Source organism: Lactuca sativa, chromosome 1, assembly GCF_002870075.4.
Source record: "Lactuca sativa cultivar Salinas chromosome 1, Lsat_Salinas_v11, whole genome shotgun sequence".
In the NCBI taxonomy this organism is placed as follows: Eukaryota; Viridiplantae; Streptophyta; class Magnoliopsida; order Asterales; family Asteraceae; genus Lactuca; species Lactuca sativa.
Window position 1 is genome coordinate 147,595,975 of NC_056623.2, and position 12,556 is coordinate 147,608,530.

The 12,556-nt window shown below is 30.9% G+C and overlaps 2 long non-coding RNA genes across 2 annotated transcripts; both read right to left on the reverse strand.

Annotated features, from left to right (window-relative positions):
* Positions 1 to 384: 384 nt before the first annotated feature.
* On the reverse strand, positions 385 to 1,593 carry LOC111895105 (uncharacterized). The gene is made up of 3 exons (XR_002851428.2): positions 1,335 to 1,593; positions 1,111 to 1,204; positions 385 to 976 (listed from the first exon to the last, which is right to left on the reverse strand). It is a non-coding gene; the product is annotated as an uncharacterized LOC111895105 (long non-coding RNA).
* Positions 1,594 to 9,946: 8,353 nt separating this feature from the next.
* Positions 9,947 to 11,090, reverse strand: LOC111895106 (uncharacterized). Its single transcript, XR_002851431.3, has 3 exons — positions 10,848 to 11,090; positions 10,624 to 10,717; positions 9,947 to 10,489 (listed from the first exon to the last, which is right to left on the reverse strand). It is a non-coding gene; the product is annotated as an uncharacterized LOC111895106 (long non-coding RNA).
* Positions 11,091 to 12,556: the final 1,466 nt, after the last annotated feature.

Consider the following 12,556-nt stretch of genomic DNA (forward strand, 5'->3'; position numbering starts at 1 on the left):
CTTGTTTCGATGACTTCTTTATATCCAAGTAAGTCTTTTCAAGCATTTAATGTGGAGGCACTACTAAAAATTGCTAAAATTTATTCTAACGAATTCCCAATGCATAACCTTGGAACACTTAGAGCAAATCTTTAAAACTATATTATGGATGTATGTGGAGATGAAAACTTTAATAACTTGAAGGGAATTGCAAACTTGGCAAAGATGATGGTTAAAGCAAAGAATACCATATATCTAATGGTATATCTTCTACTAAAATTAACATTGATTTTACCGATTCCAACATCAACAGTGGAACGAGCATTTTCATACATGCGCATACATATATATTTTTTCATACATACACATACATATACATTTTTTTTCATACATATTCACACATACACATACATTTTTTCATACATATTCACACATACATAATTGCATATACATTTTACATATACATTCATATATTTCATCTAATTTCACATACCAAAATATACAAATTTCACATACCAAAATATATATATTTCATATTCTCACAGGCAACCCACTCTCTCTTTTCCAACTTGGGCATTCAGTTCTACGGTTTCAATGGCACAGTTGCCAAAGGAAATGATTCAACTAATACTGATAAGGTTAGAGGTGAGGGATCTGATCCGTTATAGGAGCGTTTCAAAGTTATGGAAATGTTTGATCTCTGAATCTAATTTCAACAAATCCCATCTCGAACACATTTATCGCCGGGATTGTGAAAATAACAAAATGGGAAGCAGGAGAATTGCTATGTCTGCTACGCGCTGTGGTGATTGGATGGATGACCATGATAAAATATTATCTTTCTCTCTGTCGCACGCGTCATCTACTCGGTTCTTCAAATGGTTTGCTATGCGTTTCTCCCTCTCGTATTTATTGATATTTAAGGATCAAGCACCTCAAGAGCTACAGATCAGATCTGCAAATTCTGTCAAGATAGCCATCATCTCCAAACGTTATTCTGTAAGAATGGAACAATATATCAGATTTAGACACTATTGAAGCGTTACAAGATATAGCATAAATTGGAAAGTTGAGCATTAAAGATTTACTGGAATCAAAACAATTACATAAAAAAACATTTAATAAACTTACCTTTGAAAGGGTAAGGCAGAGCGGCCTCTCACAAACCCACAAAACCATTGAAATGCAATGAACACCTAACTGGTACCGATCTGATTCTACTAGACTGAGGAAAGATCAAGAAAAAGTGTGAGTGACAGACCAAAAACATAAACTTCGAAACACCAAAGAAAGGACATAACAGCTTGAAAACACATGACTCAGAATGGTATAAATTAACGTATCAGTTAACTTACATGTTTTTCGTTTTAAAATGTTGCCGATATTTGCTAGTTTTTGGATCTAGAAGCATGATAGAGAATTTGTTTTTAGAATCGACACAAAAAAGTGTTGCTGATTATCAAGCGAGAAAAAGACGCAGATCGATAACTTTATCAAAAGAATATTCAGATATCCTAACGCCAGTAGTTGAATAGTTTGAAGATATAGAAAAAATATATCGCTTACATTTGGATGTGTGAATGCTGGATCTAGATTCACAGGGTAGATTATGACAGCGGCTGTGAAATCGTATGAAAATGAAACTGAACATCTAATATATATAGTAAGAAAAGTGTGGGCGTCAACCCTAACCCTAATCTCTAGCCATGGTGATTTGCATCAACCTCCCCTAAAATTGTACATATCGTCACATACAGCCCAACCATTACGGAAAATGACACATTTGTTGTTTATATTTTTAAATGGCCATAATACTCCTTACTATACATAACTATTTTTTTTTTATCTTTATTTATTTTTTTTTTCAAAAAACTTGATACATTTTTCTTTCTTGCATAAGTGAGAATATGCATATTCATTGTTTAGCATTTCAACATGAAAGGGGATAATTAGTACAAACTTTTTATAATGTTTGGCCACATAATTAATGGTTTCATGAAAAGTTAAAATTATGATTGTGTTTAATGAAAGCATAATAATCTTGTATACTAACAATTATATTTATTTAAAAATTAAATTTCCTGAAGAAAATGATCTTAATAATGTATTTAAGGTAAAATTATACATATATTTATCCTTTTGCATTCCCTCGAGTTAAGCTCTCTAAGTCTAAGAAAGCTCAACGAAAAATATTCAATGTTATGAATGGTCTGCCGGAAAGTTCATTTGGATGATTATTGGATTACTTACACTCGGTGTTTTGATATTTCCACATTGTGCTATATTTATTGCGACTTTGCATTTAAAGTATAGTTGGATTCCTTTTTTGTTTCAATGCAATATGAGTTATAGAACATGTCAACGACAGTTGAATGAATTTTGATAAGCATGCATGAAACGTAACACACGCACAACGCTTCCAATGGACGATTGATTCTCAACGATCAACTTTATTGGTACTAATTGCCAGAATGACATAGTATAGAAAATTTATGAAAGTATATTTGTAAAATTCGTCTAAGTTTTAAAACTATTGTTGGAATTAATGAACTTACCAACAATAACTATGGGTATTGTGATAACTATGTCAAGCATCACTTACATGGAATTGCTCCATCAGTAACACCAAGAAACCCAAGACTCCTCGTCTGATACTATATACTCCACTGCTAATGATCAACATTCCTCAATAAACAACAAGTGGGAAACAAAACAAGTGGCATTTAGGAAGAAAATGGCCATTTTTTCCATCTTACTTTACTACAATGCTACTTAACACAACTACTTATACCCTACATTAGATGTAAAAAAACAACGTATTTTTTTCTCATTTCTCATTAACATGGAAATTATGGGTGAGTCAAAAACATAAATAATATCTTCTTAACACATGGGAATTTTAGGTAATTAGATTGTTTTAATTTCTTACGCAGAGTAAACAAAGTAAACATGTAGAAAGACTAAAAGAAAAGTATCTTGCTATTACTTAGCAATGTCTTGTATAATTTAACAACAACGTACATTGAAATGTTGGGAATCCTTCCCCCACCTGATTCAACAAAAGCTCTAACCAATTAGGCTAGAGTCAAATCTATTATATATTTCCTAAAATTAATTAATATTATATAAAAGCGTAAATAATTAATAAAATAAATAAAAGAACATATTTTATAAAAAAAATTAATAAAACAAAATATATTTTTAGTGTATTGTAAAAAAAAAATATTTTTTACAAAACATTTATTTGTTTTTTTTTACGTATTTGTTTTACATAAAATATCTTTTAATGTATTTAAAAAAATATGTTTTTGTATACTATGTTATTACTTTGCAATGATCCTAAAATATATTTTTACGTTTTTACATAAAAAAACCTTTATATGGGTGACGGACCAATCACCCGTACATAAAAAAAAAACGTATTTAGTTTGCTTTACGTAAAAAATATATTTTTACGTAAATGTATTTTGATGTAAAATACGCATTTTTACGTAAACAAACGCATTTTTACGTAAAGAAAAACGCATTTTTATGTTATGTTAACGTCTTTAGTTTGATTTACGTAAAAAATATAAGTTGTTTTGATTTTATCCTAAAACATATTTTTACGTTATGTTATTACGTTCTTAATATTTTTACGTAAAAAACATTTTATACGAAAATGTAATTTTTAAATATATATATATATATATATATATATATATATATATATATATATATATATATATATATATATATATATATATAACACATATTTATACGTAAAAAATAATTTTTTTTATGTGAAAGCAATAAAACGTATTTTTATTTGAAAATGTAAAAATATGTTTTAGAATCATAGCAATGTAATAACATAGTATACGAATCGTATTTTTTTAAATACATTAAAAAAATATTTTATGTAAAACAAATACGTATAAAAACAAGTAAATTTTTTGTAAAAAAATATTTTTTTACAATAGGCTAAAAAATTATTTTGTTTTATTATTTTTTTTAAAATATGTTTTTTTTTTAATTTTTATTATTAATTATTTACACTTTTATATAATATTAATTAATTTTTGGAAATATATAACAAGTTTGGATGTAGCCTAGTTGGTTACAGTTTTAACTGAATAAGGAGGGGGAAGGAGGTCCCAAGTTCGAATCCTCTTGTTAGTAAAAAGGGTCATCAGTGCAAGTTTTGCAAACCACAAGGGCCATTTGCATCAAAAAATTTAATAGGGACCGACTTTATTACTTTTGACAAACCACAAAGACCATTTTTGTAATTTTTTATTTATTTTAAGAATAATGTCTATGTAACACCTCAAATCTTAGACCAATTTTTTTTTCATTTTTAATTTACAAACAACAAGTTTCACAAACAAAGTTATCAAATACATACTTATCTAAAAAAACCGTCATCACAAAATATCAGAGTTTCTCAAACTATCCCAGTAACAATCCTCTCAACAGGTTTGTACAATCAAACCTTCGCCTTCCTGTGGTTCTCAGAAGTACTTGAAATACATAAATCAACAACTTTAACCACGAAGGTTAGTTAGTTTCCCAAGATAACACATACAACACCACATAAATAAACAACTATGGGTTATCAGCAACCCTACAAACTTTCAATAGTCTCAGTGGGCAACAGCACACCCTATGAGTCATCAGCAACACTAGAGATTCTTGTTAGTCTCAGTCAAACATAACAGCATAACACAGAATAACCGTAGACCCAACAGGTCATCACAAATACAAATATTCTGCCACACATGTAAGGTCATGTGAAGAGACTCACCTGATATTGACGACAAGTAAATTTCACAACCGAACTGCTAGGACTAGACTTCACCTAGACAACGAGATAATTAACCCCAAATAATATTTAAGGTCCAAAGGTCTACTCCTGAGTCCAAATCCCACGACTAAGTCCTCTAAGGGAAGAAAGACCATTTTTCCCTTCTCATGGTCCAAAACGCTAAATCTTGGCCAAAATTCAAAATTCAATGAAAGTCGACTACCCAACGTGTATGTTAGGCGTACACTTCCTTACACATGACGTAGAGCGCGAGCAGTAACTAGACAGGAAGTGACCAGACGGGGAAGGAGTGGGCTATGCGGGGCATTGCCAAGAGTACGACCGATATACTCCATCTTATTAAACTTCACCATTTTTTGCGTCTTAATCCGCTAAGACATCTAATGAAACTTTAGATCTGACCATCCTAGAGTCTCTTTACCCATAAAATCATTGACTTTAAGCTTTTGTATGGCTAGGAAGGAACCAATGTAACGAAATTTAGCTACGAACAGGCTCTAAGCTACTTTACTCATGCATCAGCGTTAGAGAATGATCAAGCAACCATTTTCAGGAATCTATAGTTCCTAAAATGCATGAAAGGACAACTAATATTCCTTGGAGTGCTCAAACTCATAAAGGTCCAATATTGGGGACAAAAAGCGCATAAAACTTCAACCATGGAGATTAAATAAGAAACTCATCATGGTATAAACTTTATACCTGAGAAAGATGCACGATGAGGAATGGTTTTTGTATCTACAAGCATGCAAGTAGCAACTCCTTCTTCTCCAGGTTCCTGCTTCAACAATATGCACCAAAATCACTTAATAAGCTCCCAAAACTCACACAAACAACTTAGACTAAAGATTAGGGTTTGAGAATGGAATGGTGGCTAATAAAGATTGTACAAAAGGGATATAAAGTATTCTAAATAGGGAGTAACCCTTAAAATTAAGGTTTGGAGTCTGGGCTAGTACGCCCAACATACCAAACGTACACCCAACATACTAGCGGATGGTTCGTGTTTCCACATTGCAAGAGTACGCTACGTGTACCCTCAAGTACGCGAAGCGTACAGCCAAAATGCAAGCCTTTTTTTTCTCAAGGGACCAGTTGTGCAACTTTTGATAAACATAAGAGCAATAATAACAATACCTTATATTTGGATGTTATAATTTACTGCCAAAGTTACTTACTTACAAGACATTGGATTAGTATCACATGATACAACATTTAAGGTTCGAGTGTTGAGGATGAAGAAATTTATACCCAACATTTAAGCTTCATTTCTTGTCTTAGCCTAGGACTTCCATGGATAAAAATACCACAAGCACCAACACATGGTGCCCTGTGGTGGCAGGAGCTGACTCACACTAGCAGTAGGAGGTTGCCAGTGGCGGTCCTTGGTGGTTTGACATTGAAAAAAAGAAAAAAAAATGAGAAAAAGAGATGAAGAATTACCCAATAGCTAGAGTGAGACTGGAACACTCCTACCGACACCCTTTTCCCTACAAGTAGCACCTTCGGTAACACCAAGTCCGATAGTACCCTCCTTCCGATCGCAACTGTCCTTCATGTCGACCCTTTTCTCGACTGGCAAATGAAAACACACACATAATTTGGTCCTAGATCGATTAGGGTTAGATTATGGCTTATAAACGTGTTTCTTGAAATCGTGGCTGCCAAAAATCCAATCCTGATCTTCCCTAATTTATCCAGTCGAGTAAACGAAGAAAAACCTCGATTTTTCAACTTAGACCCTTATTTTTCCCATAATGACGAAAAATACCCTCAAAACAAATTTATTTTCACAGAAGGTTTTCAACTGTGACACTTTTAGCCCCTAATTCTTCATTATCTTCCATTATTGATTCATGGATGTTATTTCATCTTAACTATTATTATTATTATTATTATTATTATTGTTATTGTTATTATTATTATTATTATTATTATTATTATTATTATTATTTTCTTTATTTATTATTTCCATCTCAATACATTTTCTGTGAAAATAAGCCATGGTGACTTAAAATTGCATACTGGAAAATTCATTGAATAATATTTATTGTTTTTATATCATAGAATAATAGCTATGGCCTATGATCTTGTAGCAAATTCTGTAGCGACATAGCTACGGATTTTAACTTCGTAACAAATGTCGTAGCATACTAGCTACAGACTTAGATGTGGTAGCAAATTTTGTAGCAAAATACCTACATATTTTGATTCCGTAACAATTTATGTATCAAATTAACTACAAACTTTAATCTGTAGCAACAGTTGTAGCAAAATATATACACCTTATAATTCTGTAGCAAATTTCGTAGCATGATAACTATGGACTCCAATTGCGTAGCAAAATTATGTAGTTATTCAAATATTAGCTATAGAATGCAATTTTGTAGTTAATTATGTAGCAAATATACCTGCGTCTAACTAGTTGGTAGTATATTTCATAGTAGAATAGCTATGGTTTTTAATTCTGTAACAAAATTCCGTAGTTATTCAAGTATTACCTTCGGAGTGTAATTTTGTAGCAACTTCCACAGCAAAATAGCTACTACAAGCCGTTCTGTAGCATAATCCGTAGCGGAATCAAATATTAGTAACTAACAACTCCTCACTCATCGGATTGTTGGAGTGCATGATATCATATAATCTATAGAACGATAAACATAGATCTTGATAGGGAATCAGTCATAGCTTGGTTGGGAACTCATTGTTTGCTCTTACACATACAAACATCTTATTTATTATCGAAATAAACTCGTTTATCAATTATAGCAATCATCTTTGTTACTCATTATAGAAATGAACTTTGTTTCTGATTATAGAAATGAACTTTGTTTCTCATTAAAGCAATGTACTTGTATTTATGGAAAGTCTTATACCAAATCTTGATTTTGTAAACTTGTGAACTCACCAACTATTTTCATAGTTGACACTCGTTTTACATGCTTTTTCAAAAAATAATTAGTATGTGGATATAAAGATCCATCATCGTAGAGCACGCTGCATCGTGTGGAAGTTATTTTATGAAATTATATTTTGAACAATGTCATTTTGGAAAACTTGTACTTTAATTTTTTAAATTATGGGTTGTAAACTTTTAACTATTGCTATGATGATGTATCTTTATCTTTTGCAATGAAACCTTTATCATTTTCATATATTGCATCTCCGGTTTAGTGAGGTGTGACACGTATATACTTATGCTATTAGGGTTTTCAACTAGGAAACTCTAATCTGACTGCTTAGGCCTTACACAACCCATGAATCCTTCCAGAAGGCCCTTGGAGGATTTCTATATGGACCTCCATATAGAATTCGTCCATGCTTCCTGTATGGATCCTAAGCCCAACTTTGTAACTATCTTAAAATTACAATATCAGTCCCCTTTATTTAATTAATCTTTTTTAGCCACAAAATTAATTTTTAATTAAGTGTTGACTAATATTAATTAAACAATATGATTTCTCTTTTAATATATTATTCTCATAATATATTAATAAATAATAAGTAATCCTCTCTCTCCTTAATTCATACTACAAGTTGGTATGGTGAAAGCAACCCAGAAGGACCATGCTTATAATCGGTTGAAGTTAATACCAAAATAATTATGGACTTAGACACCTAATCCAACAAGTAACACTTCAACATTGTCACCTAAAAAGACAATTTAGTCATTTTTTGAGAATATGGATTAACTACACATATTATCGGAAGGCATGGTAATGATGGAGCTAGTAACTTGAGAGGTGCATTTAATAGCATGAAGACCTTCATTATGAAAGAAGTGGAATCTGTACATTCTATCTGTTGTTTTGCTCTTTAATTACAGTTAGCACTTATGTTTGTTGCAAAGAATCACTTCGACATTAATGATTTTTTTAGTTGATTTCTTGTTTGTTAAATTGATTGGATCTTCTTATAAGCATCGGGACATGATAAGAGAGAAACAATGAAAAATAGTAGTGGAAGCATCAGTTGGAATTTTCTTTTATTTTGTCAATTTGTTTTATGCTAATTGACATTGTTTTTTTTGCTAATTTTTGTATATTATTTACTTCAATTATAGGTTTCATCCAAAGTGGTATAGATTTGAATCAAGAAGTTGGTATCAAATGAGCAGGTGATGCTCATGGGGTTTGCATTATGGTTCACTAGTAAATATCAAGAGAATATATTCTTCTAATTTGTGAAATAATCGAAGACATTATAAAACATTGTACTTCTCAAGATCATAAAGTCGAAGCACGTCATTTTTTGAAGTCGTTACGAACATTTGATTTTATATTTTGTTTACACTTGATGGTTGATATCTTAGGGGTCACAAATGATTTGAATACCGCATTACAAAAGAAAGACCAAAATATTGAAATGACATGCATCAAGTGAGGTCCTCTAAGAACAGACTCAAAAAAATAGGAATGCAGGTTGGGGGTGGGAGGGGGAGGGGCACATTTAAACGATGGTAATTTATTTTGTGAAAAATGTGAAAAATGTGATTTTGAGATTTTGAGTATGGAATCTCCATATGGATTAAGTTGTCACAAGGATTCAAAGGTTAGCGACTAGAAAGTTTATTCACTTTCACAACTTTCCTAATTAACTATTAACAAGTAGTTATGTTTAACTCACAGATTAATTGTTTGCACCACTACAAAGTTGATATATTTGTTGCGGTCATAGACATGCAATTACAGGAGCTCAACAATCGCATTAATGAAACAAACAACATTACTTGTTTCGATGACTTCTTTACATCCAAGTAAGTCTTTTCAAGCGTATAATGTGGAGGCACTACTAAAAACTGCTAAAATTTATCCTAACGAATTCCCAATGCATGACCTTGTAACACTTAGAGCAAATCTTTAAAACTATATGATGCATGTATGTGGAGATGAAAAATTTAGTAACTTGAAGGGAATTGCAAACTTGGCAAAGATGATGGTTAAAGCAAACAAGCATACCAAATACCTAATGGTATATCTTCTACTAAAATTAGCATTGATTTTACCCATTCCAACATCAACAGTGGAACGAGCATTTTATTTTCAGACATACGCATACATATACATTTTTTCATACATACACATACATATCCAATTTTTTTCATACATATTCACATACATATACATTTTTTTCATGCATATTCACACATACATATTTGCATATAAATTTTATATATACATTCATATATTTCATCTAATTTCACATACCAAAATATACAATACCAAAATATATATATTTCATATTCTCACACGCAACCCACTCTCTCTTTTCCAACTTGGGCATTCAGTTCTTGGGTTTCAATGTGACAGTTGCCAAAGGAAAGGATTCAACTAATACGGATATGCTTAGAGGTGAGGGATCTGATCCGTTACAGGAGCGTTTCAAAGTTATGGAAATGTTTGATCTCTGAATCTAATTTCAACAAATCCCATCTCGAACACATTTATCGCCGGGATTGTGAAAATAACAAAATGGGAAGCAGGAGAATTGCTATGTCTGCTACGCGCTGTGGTGATTGGATGGATGACCATGATAAAATATTATCTTTCTGTCTGTCGCACGCGTCATCTACTCGGTTCTTCAAATGGTTTGCTATGCGTTTCTCCCTCTCGTATTTATTGATATTTAAGGATCAAGCACCTCAAGAGCTACAGATCAGATCTGCAAATTCTGTCAAGATAGCCATCATCTCCAAACGTTATTCTGTAAGAATGGAACAAGATATCAGATTTAGACACTATTGAAGCGTTACAAGATATAGCATAAATTGGAAAGTTGAGCATTAAAGATTTACTGGAATCAAAACAATTACATAAAAAAACGTTTAATAAACTTACCTTTGAAAGGGTAAGGCAGAGCGGCCTCTCACAAACCCACAAAACCATTGAAATGCAATGAACACCTAACTGGTACCGATCTGATTCTACTAGACTGAGGAAAGATCAAGAAAAAGTGTGAGTGACAGACCAAAAACATAAACTTCGAAACACCAAAGAAAGGACATAACAGCTTGAAAACACATGACTCAGAATGGTATAAATTAACGTATCAGTTAACTTACATGTTTTTCGTTTTAAAATGTTGCCGATATTTGCTAGTTTTTGGATCTAGAAGCATGATAGAGAATTTGTTTTTAGAATCGACACAAAAAAGTGTTGCTGATTATCAAGCGAGAAAAAGACGCAGATCGATAACTTTATCAAAAGAATATTCAGATATCCTAACGCCAGTAGTTGAATAGTTTGAAGATATAGAAAAAATATATCGCTTACATTTGGATGTGTGAATGCTGGATCTAGATTCACAGGGTTGATTATGACAGCGGCTGTGAAATCGTATGAAAATAAAAATAATTAATGGTTTCATGAAAAGTTAAAATTATGATTGTGTTTAATGAAATCATAATAATCTTGTACACTAACAATTATATTTATTTAAAAATTAAATTTCCTAAAGAAAATGATCTTAATAATGTATATAAGGTAAAATTGTACATATATTTATCGTTTTGCATTCCCTCGAGTTAAGCTCTCTAAGTCTAAGAAAGCTAAACGAAAAATATTCAATTTTATGAATGGTCTGTCGGAAAGTTCATTTGGATGATTATTGGATTACTCACACTCGGTGTTTTGATATTTACACATTGTGCTATATTTATTGCGACTTTGCATTTTAAGTATAGTTGGATTCCTTTTTTGTTTCAACGCAATATGAGTTATAGAACATGTCAACGACAATTGAATGAATTTTGATAAGCATGCATGAAACGTAACACACGCACAATGCTTCCAATGGACGATTGATTCTCGAGGATCAAGTTTATTGGTACTAATTGCCAGAATGACATAGTATAGAAAATTTATCAAACTAAAAGAAAAGTATCTTGCTATTACTTAGCAACGTCTTGTATAATTTAACAACGTACATTGAAATATTGAGACATCCTTCCCCCCACCCGATTCAACCAAAGCTCTAACTAATTAGGCTAGAGTCAAACCTATTATATATTTCCTAAAATTAATTAATATTATATAAAATCGTAAATAATTAATAAAATAAACAAAAACATATTTTATAAAAAAATTAATAAAACAAAATGTATTTTTAGTGTATTGTAAAAAAAAATATTCTTTACAAAACATTTACTTTTTTTTTACGTATTTGTTTTACATAAAATATCTTTTAATGTATTTAAAAACAAATAAGTTTTTATATACTATGTTATTACTTTGCAATGATCCTAAAATATATTTTTACGTTTTTATATAAAAATACCTTTATATGGGTGAGGGACCAATCACCCGTATATAAAAAAAACGTATTTAGTTTGCTTTACGTAAAAAATATATTTTTATGTAATTGTATTTTTATGTAAAATACGCATTATTACGTAAACAAACGCATTTTTACGTAAACAAAAACGCATTTTTATGTTATGTTAACGTTTTTAGTTTGCTTTACGTAAAAAATATAAGTTGTTTTGATTTTATCCTAAGACATATTTTTACGTTATGTTATTACGTTCTTAATGCTTTTACGTAAAAAACATTTTATACGAAAATGTACTTTTTAAATATATATATATATATATATATATATATATATATATATATATATATATATATAAAAGATTTTATACGTAAAAAATCTTTTTTTTTTCTATGTGAAAGAAAAAAAAACGTATTTTAATTTGAAAATGTAAAAATATGTTTTAAGATCATAGCAATGTAATAACATAGTATACGAATCGTATTTTTTTAAATACATTAA